Consider the following 21,502-nt stretch of genomic DNA (forward strand, 5'->3'; position numbering starts at 1 on the left):
CCGCTTAGAGACGAAACATAAAGTGTCCTCATTCCACATAGGGCAAGCTGGATGAATCCATTTTACCCAGGACGGCCGAAGCGGCGTGGACCAGGGGAGAACTGAACTTTATGCTTCACACCACAGTAAGTCTTCGTGTCCTCTTCCACATAGGGCAAGCTAGAACTAACTATCTTACCCAGGACTGCCGAAGCAGCGTGGACCAGGGGAGGAACACACTTTTCATAGAAACGTAAGGCATCCATGACTGCCATAGTGCGTAAGCCGCCGCTGTGCGCGTAAACCCGTTCCCCGTAGGGAGGAGTCAAGCCGCCGCTTAGAGACGAAGTATTAAGTGTCCTCTTCCACATAGGGCAAGCTAGAATGAACTATCTTACCCAGGACCGCCGAAGCAGCGTGGACCAGGGGAGAACTGAACTTTATACTTCACACCACAGTATTGAGTAATGTGCCCTCTTCCACATAGGGCAAGCTGGAATGTTCCATTTTACCCAGGACGGCCGAAGCGGCGTGGACCAGTGGAGGACTACACAATCATGAGGTTTGATATCGACTTGTGTGTTTCAATAGGGTACCGATGGTATGTTTTGAACCGATTTGATTTAGCCATTCTGAAGTCATCACTTGGTTGAAGCGCTGAACTAGGGCGTGTCTATCGTTTACTTTGCATTGGGATATTATACGTTGCATGCTCTACTAGGTTAATGTCATAGGTTTGGCTATCGAGCATGCCCAAATGATGACTTGATTGTGTGCTTGCTTGAATTCTACACATTTCATACCATCGGTTAGTTGTCGAATCATTCCTCGATCATAACCTTCGTTCTTGGTTCATGTATGCTCTCTTCCACATAGGGCAAGCTAGAATTAACTATCTTACCCAGGACCGCCGAAGCAGCGTGGACCAGGGGAGAACTATACTTTGTCTTGTATGCCCTCTTCCACATAGGGCAAGCTAGAATGAACTATCTTACCCAGGACCGCCGGAGCAGCGTGGACCAGTGGAGGACTATACTTTGTTCATTACACCACAGTATTAAGTATGGTGTCCTCTTCCACATAGGGCAAGCTAGAATTAACTATCTTACCCAGGACCGCCGAAGCAGTGTGGACCAGGGGAGGACTATACTTTATACTTCACACACTAGCCAAATTGAAGTCATCACTTGGTTGAAGCACTGAACTAGGGCGAGTCTATCGTTTACTTTGCATTGGGATAATACGCTGCATGCTCTCTTAGGTTAATGTCATGTGATTGGCTATAGAGCATGCCCAAGTGATGACTTTGTTTCAAGCTCAACAGGTAGGGTATTGAGTCCTCTTCCACATAGGGCAAGCTAGAATTAACTATCTTACCCAGGACCGCCGGAGCAGCGTGGACCAGGGGAGAACTATACTTTGTCTTGTATGCCCTCTTCCACATAGGGCAAGCTAGAACTAACTATCTTACCCAGGACCGCCGAAGCAGCGTGGACCAGTGGAGGACTATACTTTGTTCATTACACCACAGTATTAAGTATGGTGTCCTCTTCCACATAGGGCAAGCTAGAACTAACTATCTTACCCAGGACCGCCGAAGCAGTGTGGACCAGGGGAGGACTATACTTTATACTTCACACACTAGCCATACTGAAGTCATCACTTGGTTGAAGCGCTGAACTACGGCGGGGTAATCGTTTACAGGTTATAATCATATAGCTGCATGCTCATTAGTAGATAATGGAATATTGTATGGCAATATGAGCATGCCCAAGTGATGACTTTGTTTCAAGCTCAACAGGTAGGGTATTGAGTCCTCTTCCACATAGGGCAAGCTAGAATGAACTATCTTACCCAGGACCGCCGGAGCAGCGTGGACCAGTGGAGGACTCTATACTTTATACTTCACACCACAGTATTGAGTACTTCTTGCATAAAGCCCCTAATGAGCGCATCCCATTCATCTCGCAGCATCCTAACATATGATTTTCTTAGAATTTATGAAAAATCGACTAAGTCCAAGATGCCTTTAAGTAGGGATGCTGTATTAAGATGGGAGATGTAGGAGATCAAGATTCATCTCCATGCAGCATCCCATTCATCTCCCAGCATCCTAACATATGAATTTCTTAGAATTTATGAAAAATCGACTAAGTCCGAGATGCCTTTAAGTAGGGATGCTGTATTAAGATGGGATATGAAGAAGATCATGATTCATCTCCATGCAGCATCTCATTCATCTCGCAGCATCCTAACATATGAATTTCTGAGAATTTATGCAAAATCGACGAAGTCCGAGATGCCTTTAAGTAGGGATGCTGTATTGAGATGGGAGATGAAAAAGATCAAGATTCATCTCCATGCTGCATCCCATTCATCTCGCAGCATCCTAACATATGAATTTCTTAGAATTTATTAAAAATCGACTAAGTCCGAGATGCCTTTAAGTAGGGATGCTTTATTAAGATGTGAGATGAAGAAGATCAAGATTCATCTCCATGCAGCATCCAATTCATCTCGCAGCATCCTAACATATGAATTTCTTAGAATTTATGAAAAATCGACTAAGTCCGAGATGCCTTTAAGTAGGGATGCTGTATTAAGATGGGATATGAAGAAGATCAAGATTCATCTCCATGCAGCATCTCATTCATCTCGCAGCATCCTAACATATGAATTTCTGAGAATTTATGCAAAATCGACTAAGTCCGAGATGCCTTTAAGTAGGGATGCTGTATTGAGATGGGAGATGAAGAAGATCAAGATTCATCTCCATTCAGCATCCCATTCATCTCGCAGCATCCTAACATATGTTTTTCTTAGAATTTATGAAAAATTGACTAAGTCCGAGATGCCTTTAAGTAGGGATGCTGTATCGAGATGGGAGATGAAGAAGATCAAGATTCATCTCCATGCAGCATCCCATTCATCTCGCAGCATCCTAACACATGAATTTCTTAGAATTTATGAAAAATCGACTAAGTCCGAGATGCCTTTAAGTAGGGATGCTGTATCGAGATGGGAGATGAAAAAGATCAAGATTCATCTCCCTGCAGCATCCCATTCATCTCGCAGCATCCTAACATATGAATTTCTTAGAATTTATGAAAAATCGACTAAGTCCGAGATGCCTTTAAGTAGGGATGCTGTATTATGATGGGAGATGAAGAAGATCAAGATTCATCTCCATGCAGCATCCCATTCATCTCCCAGCATCCTAACATATGTTTTTCTTAGAATTTATGAAAAATCGACTAAGTCCGAGATGCCTTTACGTAGGGATGCTGTATTAAGATGGGAGATGAAGAAGATCAAGATTCAACTCCATGCAGCATCCCATTCATCTCGCAGCATCCCAACATATGAATTTCTTAGAATTTATGAAAAATCGACTAAGTCCGAGATGCCTTTAAGTAGGGATGCTGTATCGAGATGGGAGATGGAGAAGATCAAGATTCATCTCCATGCAGCATCCCATTCATCTCGCAGCATCCTAACATATGAATTTCTTAGTATTTATGAAAAATCGACTAAGTCCGAGATGCCTTTAAGTAGGGATGCTGTATTGAGACGGGAGATGTAGGAGATCAAGATTCATCTCAATGCAGCATCCCATTCATCTCGCAGCATCCTAACATATGTTTTTCTTAGAATTTATGAAAAATCGACTAAGTCCGAGATGCCTTTAAGTAGGGATGCTGTATTGAGATGGGAGATGTAGGAGATCAAGATTCATCTCCATGCAGCATCCCATTCATCTCGCAGCATCCTAACATATGTTTTTCTTAGAATTTATGAAAAATCGACTAAGTCCGAGATGCCTTTAAGTAGGGATGCTGTATTGAGACGGGAGATGTAGGAGATCAAGATTCATCTCAATGCAGCATCCCATTCATCTCGCAGCATCCTAACATATGAATTTCTATGAATTTATGAAAAATCGACTAAGTCCGAGATGCCTTTAAGTAGGGATGCTGTATTAAGATGGGAGATGAAGAAGATCAAGATTCATCTCCATGCAGCATCCCATTCATCTCCCAGCATCCTAACATATGAATTTCTATGAATTTATGAAAAATCGACTAAGTCCGAGATGCCTTTAAGTAGGGATGCTGTATTGAGATGGGAGATGGAGTAGATCAAGATTCATCTCCATGCAGCATCCCATTCATCTCGCAGCATCCTAACATATGAATTTCTATGAATTTATGAAAAATCGACTTAGTCCGAGATGGCTTTAAGTAGGGATGCTGTATTAAGATGGGAGATGTAGGAGATCAAGATTCATCTCCATGCAGCATCCCATTCATCTCGCAGCATCCTAACATATGAATTTCTATGAATTTATGAAAAATCGACTAAGTCCGAGATGGCTTTAAGTAGGGATGCTGTATTAAGATGGGAGATGTAGGAGATCAAGATTCATCTCTATGCAGCATCCCATTCATCTCCCAGCATCCTAACATATGAATTTCTTAGAATTTATGAAAAATCGACTAAGTCCGAGATGCCTTTAAGTAGGGATGCTGTATTGAAATGGGAGATGTAGGAGATCAAGATTCATCTCCATGTAGCATCCCATTCATCTCCCAGCATCCTTACATATGAATTTCTTAGAATTTCTGAAAAATCGACTAAGTCCGAGATGGCTTTAAGTAGGGATGCTGTATTGAGATGGGAGTTGTAGGAGATCAAGATTCATCTCCATGCAGCATCCCATTCATCTCCCAGCATCCTAACATATGAATTTCTTAGAATTTATGAAAAATCGACTAAGTCCGAGATGCCTTTAAGTAGGGATGCTGTATTGAGATGGGAGATGGAGTAGATCAAGATTCATCTCCATGCAGCATCCCATTCATCTCGCAGCATCCTAACATATGAATTTCTATGAATTTATGAAAAATCGACTTAGTCCGAGATGGCTTTAAGTAGGGATGCTGTATTAAGATGGGAGATGAAGAAGATCAAGATTCATCTCCATGCAGCATCCCATTCATCTCGCAGCATCCTAACATATGTTTTTCTTAGAATTTATGAAAAATCGACTAAGTCCGAGATGGCTTTAAGTAAGGATGCTGTATTGAGATGAGAGATGTAGGAGATCAAGATTCATCTCCATGCAGCATCCCATTCATCTCCCAGCATCCTAACATATGATTTTCTATGAATTTATGAAAAATCGACTAAGTCCGAGATGGCTTTAAGTAGGGATGCTGTTTTGAGACGGGAGATGTAGGAGATCAATATTCATCTGCATGCAGCATCCCATTCATCTCGCAGCATCCTAACATATGAATTTCTATGAATTTATGAAAAATCGACTAAGTCCGAGATGGCTTTAAGTAAGGATGCTGTATTGAGATGGGAGATGTAGGAGATCAAGATTCATCTCCATGCAGCATCCCATTCATCTCCCAGCATCCTAACATATGAATTTCTTAGAATTTATGAAAAATCGACTAAGTCCGCGATGCCTTTAAGTAGGGATGCTGTATTAAGATGGGAGATGAAGAAGATCAAGATTCATCTCCATGCAGCATCCCATTCATCTCGCAGCATCCTAACATATGTTTTTCTTAGAATTTATGAAAAATCGACTAAGTCCGAGATGCATTTAAGTAGGGATGCTGTATTAAGATGGGAGATGAAGTAGATCAAGATTCATCTCCATGCAGCATCCCATTCATCTCGCAGCATCCTAACATATGAATTTCTATGAATTTATGAAAAATCGACTAAGTCCGAGATGCCTTTAAGTAGGGATGCTGTATTAAGATGGGAGATGAAGAAGATCAAGATTCATCTCCATGCAGCATCCCATTCATCTCCCAGCATCCTAACATATGAATTTCTTAGAATTTATGAAAAATCGACTAAGTCCGAGATGGCTTTAAGTAGGGATGCTGTATTAAGATGGGAGATGTAGGAGATCAAGATGCATCTCCATGCAGAATCCCATTTATCTCCCAGCATCCTAACATATGAATTTATATGAATTTATGAAAAATCGACTAAGTCCGAGATGCCTTTCAGTAGGGATGCTGTATTGAGATGAGAGATGTAGGAGATCAAGATTCATCTCCATGCAGCATCCCATTCATCTCGCAGCATCCTAACATATGAATTTCTATGAATTTATGAAAAATCGACTAAGTCCGAGATGGCTTTAAGTAGGGATGCTGTATTGAGATGAGAGATGTAGGAGATCAAGATTCATCTCCATGCAGCATCCCATTCATCTCGCAGCATCCTAACATATGAATTTCTATGAATTTATGAAAAATCGACTAAGTCCGAGATGCCTTTAAGTAGGGATGCTGTATTGAGACGGGAGATGTAGGAGATCAATATTCATCTGCATGCAGCATCCCATTCATCTCGCAGCATCCTAACATATGAATTTCTATGAATTTATGAAAAATCGACTAAGTCCGAGATGCCTTGAAGTAGGGATGCTGTATTGAGATGGGAGATGTAGGAGATCAAGATTCATCTCCATGCAGCATCCCATTCATCTCCCAGCATCCTAACATATGAATTTCTATGAATTTATAAAAAATCGACTAAGTCCGAGATGCCTTTAAGTAGGGATGCTGTATTAAGATGGGAGATGAAGAAGATCAAGATTCATCTCCATGCAGCATCCCATTCATCTCGCAGCATCCTAACATATGTTTTTCTTAGAATTTATGAAAAATCGACTAAGTCCGAGATGCATTTAAGTAGGGATGCTGTATTGAGATGAGAGATGTAGGAGATCAAGATTCATCTCCATGCAGCATCCCATTCATCTCGCAGCATCCTAACATATGAATTTCTATGAATTTATGAAAAATCGACTAAGTCCGAGATGGCTTTAAGTAGGGATGCTGTATTGAGATGAGAGATGTAGGAGATCAAGATTCATCTCCATGCAGCATCCCATTCATCTCGCAGCATCCTAACATATGAATTTCTATGAATTTATGAAAAATCGACTAAGTCCGAGATGCCTTTAAGTAGGGATGCTGTATTGAGACGGGAGATGTAGGAGATCAATATTCATCTGCATGCAGCATCCCATTCATCTCGCAGCATCCTAACATATGAATTTCTATGAATTTATGAAAAATCGACTAAGTCCGAGATGCCTTGAAGTAGGGATGCTGTATTGAGATGGGAGATGTAGGAGATCAAGATTCATCTCCATGCAGCATCCCATTCATCTCCCAGCATCCTAACATATGAATTTCTATGAATTTATGAAAAATCGACTAAGTCCGAGATGCCTTTAAGTAGGGATGCTGTATTAAGATGGGAGATGAAGAAGATCAAGATTCATCTCCATGCAGCATCCCATTCATCTCGCAGCATCCTAACATATGTTTTTCTTAGAATTTATGAAAAATCGACTAAGTCCGAGATGCATTTAAGTAGGGATGCTGTATTAAGATGGGAGATGAAGTAGATCAAGATTCATCTCCATGCAGCATCCCATTCATCTCGCAGCATCCTAACATATGAATTTCTATGAATTTATGAAAAATCGACTAAGTCCGAGATGCCTTTAAGTAGGGATGCTGTATTGAGATGGGAGATGTAGGAGATCCAGATTCATCTCCATGCAGCATCCCATTCATCTCCCAGCATCCTAACATATGTTTTTCTTAGAATTTATGAAAAATCGACTAAGTCCGAGATGCATTTAAGTAGGGATGCTGTATTAAGATGGGAGATGAAGTAGATCAAGATTCATCTCCATGCAGCATCTCATTCATCTCGCAGCATCCTAACATATGAATTTCTTAGAACTTATGAAAAATCGACTAAGTCCGAGATGCCTTTAAGTAGGGATGCTGTATTAAGATGGGAGATGTAGGAGATTAAGATGCATCTCCATGCAGCATCCCATTCATCTCGCAGCATCCTAACATATGAATTTCTATGAATTTATGAAAAATCGACTAAGTCCGAGATGCCTTTAAGTAGGGATGCTGTATTGAGATGAGAGATGTAGGAGATCAAGATTCATCTCCATGCAGCATCCCATTCATCTCGCAGCATCCTAACATATGAATTTCTATGAATTTATGAAAAATCGACTAAGTCCGAGATGGCTTTAAGTAGGGATGCTGTATTGAGATGAGAGATGTAGGAGATCAAGATTCATCTCCATGCAGCATCTCATTCATCTCCCAGCATCCTAACATATGAATTTCTTAGAATTTATGAAAAATTGACTAAGTCCGAGATGCCTTTAAGTAAGGATGCTGTATTAAGATGGGAGATGAAGAAGATCAAGATTCATCTCCATGCAGCATCCCATTCATCTTGCAGCATCCTAACATATGAATTTCTATGAATTTATGAAAAATCGACTAAGTCCGAGATGGCTTTAAGTAGGGATGCTGTATTGAGATGAGAGATGTAGGAGATCAAGATTCATCTCCATGCAGCATCTCATTCATCTCCCAGCATCCTAACATATGAATTTCTTAGAATTTATGAAAAATCGACTAAGTCCGAGATGCATTTAAGTAGGGATGCTGTATTAAGATGGGAGATGGAGTAGATCAAGATTCATCTCCATGCAGCATCCCATTCATCTCCCAGCATCCTGACATATGAATTTCTTAGAATTTATGAAAAATCGACTAAGTCCGAGATGGCTTTAAGTAGGGATGCTGTATTAAGATGGGAGATGTAGGAGATCAAGATTCATCTCCATGCAACATCCCATTCATCTCCCAGCATCCTAACATATGAATTTCTTAGAATTTATGAAAAATCGACTAAGTCCGAGATGGCTTTAAGTAGGGATGCTGTATTAAGATGGGAGATGAAGAAGATCAAGATTCATCTCCATGCAGCATCTCATTCATCTCCCAGCATCCTAACATATGAATTTCTTAGAATTTATGAAAAATCGACTAAGTCCGAGATGCCTTTAAGTAGGGATGCTGTATTAAGATGGGAGATGAAGAAGATCAAGATTCATCTCCATGCAGCATCCCATTCATCTTGCAGCATCCTAACATATGAATTTCTATGAATTTATGAAAAATCGACTAAGTCCGAGATGGCTTTAAGTAGGGATGCTGTTTTGAAATGAGAGATGTAGGAGATCAAGATTCATCTCCATGCAGCATCCCATTCATCTCCCAGCATCCTAACATATGAATTTCTTAGAATTTATGAAAAATCGACTAAGTCCGAGATGCCTTTAAGTAGGGATGCTGTATTAAGATGAGAGATGAAGAAGATCAAGATTCATCTCCATGCAGCATCCCATTCATCTCGCAGCATCCTAACACATGAATTTCTTAGAATTTATGAAAAATCGACTAAGTCCGAGATGCCTTTAAGTAGGGATGCTGTATCTAGATGGGAGATGTAGAAGATCAAGATTCAGCTCCATGCAGCATCCCATTCATCTCGCAGCATCCTAACATATGAATTTCTTAGAATTTATGAAAAATCGACTAAGTCCGAGATGCCTTTAAGTAGGGATGCTGTATCGAGATGGGAGATGGAGAAGATCAAGATTCATCTCCATGCAGCATCCCATTCATCTCGCAGCATCCTAACATATGAATTTCTGAGAATTTATGCAAAATCGACTAAGTCCGAGATGCCTTTAAGTAGGGATGCTGTATTGAGATGGGAGATGAAGAAGATCAAGATTCATCTCCATTCAGCATCCCATTCATCTCGCAGCATCCTAACATATGTTTTTCTTAGAATTTATGAAAAATCGACTAAGTCCGAGATGCCTTTAAGTAGGGATGCTGTATCGAGATGGGAGATGTAGAAGATCAAGATTCATCTCCATGCAGCATCCCATTCATCTCGCAGCATCCTAACACATGAATTTCTTAGAATTTATGAAAAATCGACTAAGTCCGAGATGCCTTTAAGTAGGGATGCTGTATCGAGATGGGAGATGAAAAAGATCAAGATTCATCTCCATGCAGCATCCCATTCATCTCGCAGCATCCTAACATATGAATTTCTTAGAATTTATGAAAAATCGACTAAGTCCGAGGTGCCTTTAAGTAGGGATGCTGTATTAAGACGGGAGATGAAGAAGATCAAGATTCATCTCCATGCAGCATCCCATTCATCTCCCAGAATCCTAACATTTGTTTTTCTTAGAATTTATTAAAAATCGACTAAGTCCGAGATGCCTTTAAGAAAGGATGCTATATTCAGATGGGAGATGAAGAAGATCAAGATTCATCTCCATGCAGCATCCCATTCATCTCGCAGCATCCTAGCGTATGAATTGTTTAGAATTTATGAAAAATCGACGAAGTCCGAGATGCCTTTAAGTAGGGATGCTGTATTGAGATGGGAGATGAAGAAGATCAAGATTCATCTCCCTGCAGCATCCCATTCATCTCGCAGCATCCTAACATATGAATTTCTTAGAATTTATGAAAAATCGACTAAGTCCGAGATGCCTTTAAGTAGGGATGCTGTATTATGATGGGAGATGAAGAAGATCAAGATTCATCTCCATGCAGCATCCCATTCATCTCCCAGCATCCTAACATATGTTTTTCTTAGAATTTATGAAAAATCGACTAAGTCCGAGATGCCTTTACGTAGGGATGCTGTATTAAGATGGGAGATGAAGAAGATCAAGATTCAACTCCATGCAGCATCCCATTCATCTCGCAGCATCCCATTCATCTCGCAGCATCCCAACATATGAATTTCTTAGAATTTATGAAAAATCGACTAAGTCCGAGATGCCTTTACGTAGGGATGCTGTATTAAGATGGGAGATGAAGAAGATCAAGATTCAACTCCATGCAGCATCCCATTCATCTCGCAGCATCCCATTCATCTCGCAGCATCCTAACATATGTTTTTCTTAGAATTTATGAAAAATCGACTAAGTCCGAGATGCCTTTAAGTAGGGATGCTGTATTAAGATGGGAGATGAAGAAGATCAAGATTAATCTCACTGCAGCATCCCATTCATCTCGCATTATCCTTACATATGTTTTTCTTAGAGTTTATGAAAAATCGACTAAGTCCGAGATGCCTTTAAGAAGGGATGCTGTATTGAGATGGGAGATGCAGATGATCAAGAGTTATCTCCATGCAGCATCCCATTCATCTCGCAGCATAATAACATATGTTTTTCTTAGAATTGATGAAAAATCGACTAAGTCCGAGATGCCTTTAAGTAGGGATGCTGTATTAAGATGGGAGAAGAAGTAGATCAAGATTCATCTCCATGCAGCATCCCATTCATCTCGCAGCATCCTAACAATTGTTTTTCTTAGAATTTATGAAAAATCGACTAAGTCCGAGGTGCCTTTAAGTAGGGATGCTGTTTTAAGACGGGAGATGAAGAAGATCAAGATTCATCTCCATGCAGCATCCCATTCATCTCCCAGCATTCTAACATATGTTTTTCATAGAATTTATGAAAAATCGACTAAGTCCGAGATGCCTTTAAGTAGGGATGCTGTATTAAGATGGGAGATGAAGAAGATCAAGATTCATCTCCATGCTGCATCCCATTCATCTCGCAGCATCCTAACATATGAATTTTTTAGAATTTATTAAAAATCGACTAAGTCCGAGATGCCTTTAAGTAGGGATGCTTTATTAAGATGTGAGATGAAGAAGATCAAGATTCATCTCCATGCAGCATCCAATTCATCTCGCAGCATCCTAACATATTAATTTCTTAGAATTTATGAAAAATCGACTAAGTCCGAGATGCCTTTAAGTAGGGATGCTGTATTAAGATGGGATATGAAGAAGATCATGATTCATCTCCATGCAGCATCTCATTCATCTCGCAGCATCCTAACATATGAATTTCTGAGAATTTATGCAAAATCGACGAAGTCCGAGATGCCTTTAAGTAGGGATGCTGTATTGAGATGGGAGATGAAAAAGATCAAGATTCATCTCCATGCTGCATCCCATTCATCTCGCAGCATCCTAACATATGAATTTCTTAGAATTTATTAAAAATCGACTAAGTCCGAGATGCCTTTAAGTAGTGATGCTTTATTAAGATGTGAGATGAAGAAGATCAAGATTCATCTCCATGCAGCATCCAATTCATCTCGCAGCATCCTAACATATGAATTTCTTAGAATTTATGAAAAATCGACTAAGTCCGAGATGCCTTTAAGTAGGGATGCTGTATTAAGATGGGATATGAAGAAGATCAAGATTCATCTCCATGCAGCATCTCATTCATCTCGCAGCATCCTAACATATGAATTTCTGAGAATTTATGCAAAATCGACTAAGTCCGAGATGCCTTTAAGTAGGGATGCTGTATTGAGATGGGAGATGAAGAAGATCAAGATTCATCTCCATTCAGCATCCCATTCATCTCGCAGCATCCTAACATATGTTTTTCTTAGAATTTATGAAAAATTGACTAAGTCCGAGATGCCTTTAAGTAGGGATGCTGTATCGAGATGGGAGATGAAGAAGATCAAGATTCATCTCCATGCAGCATCCCATTCATCTCGCAGCATCCTAACACATGAATTTCTTAGAATTTATGAAAAATCGACTAAGTCCGAGATGCCTTTAAGTAGGGATGCTGTATCGAGATGGGAGATGAAAAAGATCAAGATTCATCTCCCTGCAGCATCCCATTCATCTCGCAGCATCCTAACATATGAATTTCTTAGAATTTATGAAAAATCGACTAAGTCCGAGATGCCTTTAAGTAGGGATGCTGTATTATGATGGGAGATGAAGAAGATCAAGATTCATCTCCATGCAGCATCCCATTCATCTCCCAGCATCCTAACATATGTTTTTCTTAGAATTTATGAAAAATCGACTAAGTCCGAGATGCCTTTACGTAGGGATGCTGTATTAAGATGGGAGATGAAGAAGATCAAGATTCAACTCCATGCAGCATCCCATTCATCTCGCAGCATCCCAACATATGAATTTCTTAGAATTTATGAAAAATCGACTAAGTCCGAGATGCCTTTAAGTAGGGATGCTGTATCGAGATGGGAGATGGAGAAGATCAAGATTCATCTCCATGCAGCATCCCATTCATCTCGCAGCATCCTAACATATGAATTTCTTAGTATTTATGAAAAATCGACTAAGTCCGAGATGCCTTTAAGTAGGGATGCTGTATTGAGATGGGAGATGAAGAAGATCAAGATTTATCTCCTTGCAGCATCCCATTCATCTCGCAGCATCCTAACATATGTTTTTCTTAGAATTTATGAAAAATCGACTTAGTCCGAGATGCGTTTAAGTAGGGATGCTGTATTAAGATGGGAGATGAAGAAGATCAAGATTCATCTCCATGCAGCATCCCATTCCTCTCGCAGCATTTTTACATATGTTTTTCTTAGAATTTATGAAAAATCGACTAAGTCCGAGATGCCTTTAAGTAGGGATGCTGTATTGATATGGGAGATGTAGGAGATCAAGATTAATCTCCATGCAGCATCCCATTCATCTCGCAGCATCCTAACATATGAATTTATTAGAATTTATGAAAAATCGACTAAGTCCGAGATGCCTTTAAGTAGGGATGCTGTATTGAGATGGGAGATGAAGAAGATTATGATTCATCTCCATGAAGCATCCCATTCATCTCGCAGCATCCTAACATATGAATTTCTTAGAATTTATGAAAAATCGACTAAGTCCGAGATGCCTTTAAGTAGGGATGCTGTATTAAGATGGGAGATGTAGAAGATCAAGATTCATCTCCATGCAGCATCCCATTCATCTCGCAGCATCCTAACATATGAATTTCTTAGAATTTATGAAAAATCGACTAAGTCCGAGATGCCTTTAAGTAGGGATGCTGTATTAAGATGGGAGAAGAAGTAGATCAAGATTCATCTCCATGCAGCATCCCATTCATCTCGCAGCATCCTAACATATGAATTTCTTAGAATTTATGAAAAATCGACTAAGTCCGAGATGCCTTTAATAAGGGATGCTGTATTGAGATGGGAGATGTAGGAGATCAAGATTCATCTCCATGCAGCATCCCATTCATCTCGCAGCATCCTAACATATTTTTTTCTAAGAATTTATGAAAAATCGACTTAGTCCGAGATGCCCTTAAGCAGGGATGCTGTATTAAGATGGGAGATGAAGAAGATCAAGATTCATCTCCATGCAGCATCCCATTCATCTCGCAGCATCGTAACATATGTATTTCATAGAATTTATGAAAAATTGACTAAGTCCGAGATGCCTTTAAGTAGGGATGCTGTATTAAGATGGGAGATGAAGAAGATCAAGATTCATCTCAATGCAGCATCCCATTCATCTCGCAGCATCCGAACATATGTTTTTCTTAGAATTTATGAAAAATCGACTAAGTCCGAGATGCCTTCAAGTAGGGATGCTGTATTAAGATGGGAGATAAAGAAGATCAAGATGCATCTCCATGCAGCATCCCATTCATCTCCCAGCATCCTAACATATGAATTTCTATGAATTTATGAAAAATCGACTAAGTCCGAGATGCATTTAAGTAGGGATGCTGTATTAAAATGGGAGATGTAGAAGATCAAGATTCATCTCCTTGCAGCATCCCATTCATCTCGCAGCATCCTAACATATGAATTTCTTAGAACTTATGAAAAATCGACTAAGTCCGAGATGCCTTTAAGTAGGGATGCTGTATTAACATGGGAGATGAAGAAGATCAAGATTCATCTCCATGCAGCATCTTATTCATCTCCCAGCATCCTAACATATGTTTTTCTTAGAATTTATGAAAAATCGACTAAGTCCGAGATGCCTTTAAGTAGGGATGCTGTATTGAGATGGGAGATGAAGAAGATCAAGATTCATCTCCATGCAGCATCCCATTCATCTCCCAGCATCCTAACATATGTTTTTCTTAGAATTTATGAAAAATCGACTAAGTCCGAGATGCCTTTAAGTAGGGATGCTGTATTAAGATGGGAGATGGAGAAGATCAAGATTCATCTCCATGCCGCATCCCATTCATCTCGCAGCATCCCAACATATGTTTTTCTAAGAATTTATGAAAAATCGACTAAGTCCGAGATGCCATGAAGTAGGGATGCTGTATTAAGATGGGAGATGAAGAAGATCAAGATTCATCTCCATGCAGCATCCCATTCATCTCGCAGCATCCTTACATATGAATTTCTTAGAATTAATGAAAAATCGACTAAGTCCGAGATGCCTTTAAGTAGGGATGCTGTATTAAGATAGAAGATGAAGAAGATCAAGATTCATCTCCATGCAGCGTCACATTCATCTCGCAGCATCCTAACATATGTTTTTCTTAGAATTTATGAAAAATCGACTAAGTCCGAGATGCCATGAAGTAGGGATGCTGTATTAAGATGGGAGATGGAGAAGATCAAGATTCATCTCCATGCAGCATCCCATTCATCTCGCAGCATCCTAACATATGAATTTCTTAGAATTAATGAAAAATCGACTAAGTCCGAGATGCCTTTAAGTAGGGATGCTGTTTTGAGATGGGAGATGAAGAAGATCAAGATTCATCTTCATGCAGCATCCCATTCATCTCGCAGCATCCTAACATATGAATTTCTTAGAATTTATGAAAAATCGACTAAGTCCGAGATGCCTTTAAGTAGGGATGCTGTATTAAGATGGGAGATGAAGAAGATCAAGATTCATATCCATGCAGCATCTCATTCATCTCGCAGCATCCTAACATATGAATTTCTTAGAATTTATGAAAAATCGACTAAGTCCGAGATGCCTTTAAGTAGGGATGCTGTATTAAGCTGGGAGATGAAGAAGATCAAGATTCATCTCCATGCAGCATCCCATTCATCTCGCAGCATCCTAACATATGAATTTCTTAGAATTTATGAAAAATCGGCTAAGTCCGAGATGCATTTAAGTAGGGATGCTGTATTGAGATGGGAGATGAAGAAGATCAAGATTCATCTCCATGCAGCATCCCATTCATCACGCAGCATCCTAACATATGTTTTTCTTAGAATTTATGAAAAATCGACTAAGTCCGAGATGCCTTTAAGTAGGGATGCTGTATTGAGATGGGAGATGAAGAAGATCAAGATTCATCTCCATGCAGCATCCCATTCATCTCGCAGCATCCTAACATATGAATTTCTTATAATTTATGAAAAAATGACTAAGTCCGAGATGCCTTCAAGTAGGGATGCTGTATTAAGATGAGAGATGAAGAAGATCAAGATTCATCTCCATGCAGCATCCCATTCATCTCGCAGCATCCTAACATATGAATTTCTTAGAATTTATGAAAAATCGACGAAGTCCAAGATGCCTTCAAGTAGGGATGCTGTATTAAGATGGGAGATGGAGAAGATCAAGATTCATCTCCATGCAGCATATCATTCATTTCGCAGCATCCTTACATATGTTTTTCTTAGAATTTATGGAAAATCGACTAAGTCCGAGATGCCTTTAAGTAGGGATGCTGTATTGAGATGGGAGATGAAGAAGATCAAGATCCATCTCCATGCAGCATCCCATTCAGCTCGCAGCATCCTAACATATGTTTTTCTTAGAATTTATGAAAAATCGACTAAGTCAGAGATGCCTTTAAGTAGAGATGCTGTATTAACATGGGAGATGAAGAAGATCAAGATTCATCTCCATGCAGCATCCCATTCATCTCCCAGCATCCTAACATATGTTTTTCTTAGAATTTATGAAAAATCGACTAAGTCCGAGATGCCGTTAAGTAGGGATGCTGTATTGAGATGGGAGATGAAGAAGATCAAGATCCATCTCCATGCAGCATCCCATTCAGCTCGCAGCATCCTAACATATGTTTTTCTTAGAATTTATGAAAAATCGACTAAGTCAGAGATGCCTTTAAGTAGGGATGCTGTATTAAGATGGGAGATGTAGGAGATCAATATTCATCTCAATGCAGCATCCCATTCATCTCGCAGCATCCTAACGTATGTTTTTCTTAGAATTTATGAAAAATCGACTAAGTCCGAGATGCCTTTAAGTAGGGATGCTGTATTAAGATGGGAGATGGAGAAGATCAAGATTCATCTCCATGCAGCATATCATTCATTTCGCAGCATCCTTACATATGTTTTTCTTAGAATTTATGGAAAATCGACTAAGTCCGAGATGCCTTTAAGTAGGGATGCTGTATTAAGATGGGAGATGAAGAAGATCAAGATTCATCTCCATGCAGCATCCCATTCATCTCCCAGCATCCTTACATATGAATTTCTTAGAATTTATGAAAAATCGACTAAGTCCGAAATGCCTTTAAGTAGGGCTGCTGTATTGAGATGGGAGATGAAGAAGATCAAGATTTATCTCCATGCAGCATCCCATTCATCTCGCATCATCCTAACATATGTTTTTCTTAGAATTTATGAAAAATCGACTATGTCCGAGATGCCTTTAAGTAGGGATGCTGTATTAAGATGGGAGATGAAGAAGATCAAGATTTATCTCCATGCAGCATCCCATTCATCTCCCAGCATCCTAACATATGTTTTTCTTAGAATTTATGGAAAATCGACTAAGTCCGAGATGCCTTTAAGTAGGGATGCTGTATTAAGATGGGATATGAAGAAGATAAAGATTCATCTCCATGCAGCATCCCATTCATTTCGCAGCATCCTTACATATGTTTTTCTTAGAATTTATGAAAAATCGACTATGTCCGAGATGCCTTTAATAAGGGATGCTGTATTAAGATGGGAGATGAAGAAGATCAAGATTCATCTCCATGCAGCATCCCATTCATCTCTCAGCATCCTTACTTATGTTTTTCTAACAATTTATGAAAAATCGATTAAGTCCGAGATGCCTTTAAGTAGGGATGCTATTTTAAGGCGGGAGATGCAGAAGATCAAGATTCATCTCCATGCAGCATTTCATTTATCTCCCAGCATCCTAACATATGTTTTTCTTAGAATTTATGAAAAATCGACTAAGTCCGAGATCCCTTTAAGTAGGGATGCTGTATTAAGATGCCAGATGAAGAAGATCAATATTCATCTCCATGCAGCATCCCATTCATCTCCCAGCATCCCAACATATGTTTTTCTTAGAATTTATGAAAAATCGACTAAGTCCGAGATGCCTTTAAGTAGGGATGCTGTATTAAGATGGGAGATGAAGAAGATCAAGATTCATCTCCATGCAGCATCCCATTCATCTCGCAGCATCCTAACATATGTTTTTCTAAGAATTTATGAAAAATCGACTAAGTACGAGATGCCTTTAAGTAGGGATGCTGTATTAAGATGGGAGATGAAGAAGATCAAGATTCACCTCCATGCAGCATCCCATTCATCTCGCAGCATCCTAACATATGTTTTTCTTAGAATTTATGAAAAATCGACTAAGTCCGAGATGCCTTTAAGTAGGGATGCTGTATTAAGATGGGAGATGTAGGAGATCAAGATTCATCTCCATGCAGCATCCCATTCATCTCGCAGCATCCCAACATATGTTTTTTTTAGAATATATGAAAAATCGACTAAGTCCGAGATGCCTTTAAGTAGGGATGCTGTATTAAGATGGGAGATCAAGAAGGTCAAGATTCATCTCCATGCAGCATCCCATTCATCTCGCAGCATCCCAACATATGTTTTTTTTTAGAATATATGAAAAATCGACTAAGTCCGGGATGCCTTTAAGTAGGGATGCTGTATTAAGATGGGAGATGAAAAAGATCAAGATTCATCTCCATGCAGCATCCAATTCATCTCGCAGCATCCTAACATATGTTTTTCTTAGAATTTATGAAAAATCGACTAAGTCCCAGATGGCTTTAAGTAGGGATGCTGTATTAAGATGGGAGATGAAGAAGATCAAGATTCATCTCCATGCAGCATCCCATTCATCTCGCAGCATCCCAACATATGTTTTTCTTAGAATTTATGAAAAATCGACTAAGTCCGAGATGCCTTTAAGTAGGGATGCTGTATTAAGATGGGAGATGTAGGAGATCAAGATTCATCTCCATGCAGCATCCCATTCATCTCGCAGCATCCCAACATATGTTTTTTTTAGAATATATGAAAAATCGACTAAGTCCGAGATGCCTTTAAGTAGGGATGCTGTATTAAGATGGGAGATCAAGAAGGTCAAGATTCATCTCCATGCAGCATCCCATTCATCTCGCAGCATCCCAACATATGTTTTTTTTAGAATATATGAAAAATCGACTAAGTCCGGGATGCCTTTAAGTAGGGATGCTGTATTAAGATGGGAGATGAAGAAGATCAAGATTCATCTCCATGCAGCATCCCATTCATCTCGCAGCATCCCAACATATGTTTTTTTTAGAATATATGAAAAATCGACTAAGTCCGAGATGCCTTTAAGTAGGGATGCTGTATTAAGATGGGAGATGTAGAAGATCAAGATTCATCTCCATGCAGCATCCCACTCATCTCGCAGCATCCCAACATATGTTTTTTTTAGAATATATGAAAAATCGACTAAGTCCGAGATGCCTTTAAGTAGGGATGCTGTTTTAAGATGGGAGATGAAGAAGATCAAGATTCATCTCCATGCAGCATCCCATTCATCTCGCAGCATCCCAACATATGTTTTTCTTAGAATTTATGAAAAATCGACTAAGTCCGAGATGCCTTTAAGTAGGGATGCTGTATTGAGATGGGAGATGTAGGAGATCAAGATTCATCTCCATGCAGCATCCCATTCATCTCGCAGCATCCTTACATATGAATTTCTTAGAATTTATGAAAAATCGACTAAGTCCGAGATGCCTTTAAGTAGGGATGCTGTATTAAGATGCGTGATGGAGAAGATCAAGATTCATCTCCATGCAGAATCCCATTCATCTCCCAGCATCCTAACATATGTTTTTCTTAGAATTTATGAAAAATCGACTAAGTCCGAGTTGCCTTTAAGTAGGGATGCTGTATAAGGATGAGAGATGTAGAAGATCAAGATTCATCTCCATGCAGCATCCCATTCATCTCGCAGCATCCTAACATATGTTTTTCTTAGAATTTATGAAAAATCGACTTAGTCCGTGATGCCTTTAATTAGGGATGCTGTATTAAGATGGGAGATGAAGAAGATCAAGATTCATCTCCATGCAGCATCCCATTCATCTCGCAGCATCCTAACATATGTTTTTCTTAGAATTTATGAAAAATCGACTAAGTCCGAGATGCCTTTAAGTAGGGATGCTATATTAAGATGGAAGATGAAGAAGATCAAGATTCATCTCCATGCAGCATCCCATTCATCTCGCAGCATCCTAACATACGAATTTCTTAGAATTTATGAAAAATCGACTAAGTCCGAGATGCCTTTAAGAAGGGATGCTGTATTAAGATGGGAGATGAAGAAGATCAAGATTCATCTCCATGCAGCATCCCATTCATCTCGCAGCATTTTAACATATGTTTTTCTTAGAATTAATGAAAAATTGACTAAGTCCAAGATGCCTTTAAGTAGGGATGCTGTATTAAGATGGGAGATGAAGAAGATCAAGATTCATCTCAATGCAGCATCCCATTCATCTCGCAGCATCCTAACATATGAATTTCTTAGCATTTATGAAAAATCGACTAAGTCCAAGATGCCTTTAAGTAGGGATGCTGTATTAAGATGGGAGATGAAGAAGATCAAGATTCATCTCCATGCAGCATCTTATTCATCTCCCAGCATCCAAACATATGAATTTCTTAGAATTTATGAAAAATCGACTAAGTCCGAGATGCCTTTAAGTAGGGATGCTGTATTAAGATGGGAGATCAAGAAGATCAAGATTCATCTCCATGCAGCATCCCATTCATCTCGCAGCATCCTAACATACGAATTTCTTAGAATTTATGAAAAATCGACTAAGTCCGAGATGCCTTTAAGAAGGGATGCTGTATTAAGATGGGAGATGAAGAAGATCAAGATTCATCTCCATGCAGCATCCCATTCATCTCGCAGCATCCTAACATATGTTTTTCTTAGAATTTATGAAAAATCGACTTTGTCCGAGATGCCTTTAAGTAGGGATGCTGTATTAAGATGGGAGATGAAGAAGATCAAGATTCATCTCCATGCAGCATCCCATTCATCTCGCAGCATCCTTAAATATGATTTTCTTAGAATTTATGAAAAATCGACTAAGTCCGAGATGCCTTTAAGAAGGGATGCTGTATTAAGATGGGAGATGAAAAAGATCAAAATTTACCTCCATGCAGCATCCCATTCATCTCGCAGCATCCTTACATATGTTTTTCTTAGAATTTATGAAAAATCGACTAAGTCCGAGATGCCTTTAAGTAGGGATGCTGTATTAAGATGGGAGATGAAGAAGATCAAGATTCATCTCCATGCAGCATCCCATTCATCTCGCAGCATCCTAACATATGAATTTCTTAGAATTTATGGAAAATCGACTAAGTCCGAGATGCCTTTAAGTAGGGATGCTGTATTAAGATGCGTGATGAAGAAGATCAAGATTCATCTCCATGCAGCATCCCATTCATCTCGCAGCATACTAACATATGTTTTTCTTAGAATTTATGGAAAATCGACTAAGTCCGAGATG

The sequence above is a fragment of the Anopheles coustani genome, assembly GCF_943734705.1.
Source record: "Anopheles coustani chromosome X unlocalized genomic scaffold, idAnoCousDA_361_x.2 X_unloc_35, whole genome shotgun sequence".
NCBI classification, from domain to species: Eukaryota; Metazoa; Arthropoda; class Insecta; order Diptera; family Culicidae; genus Anopheles; species Anopheles coustani.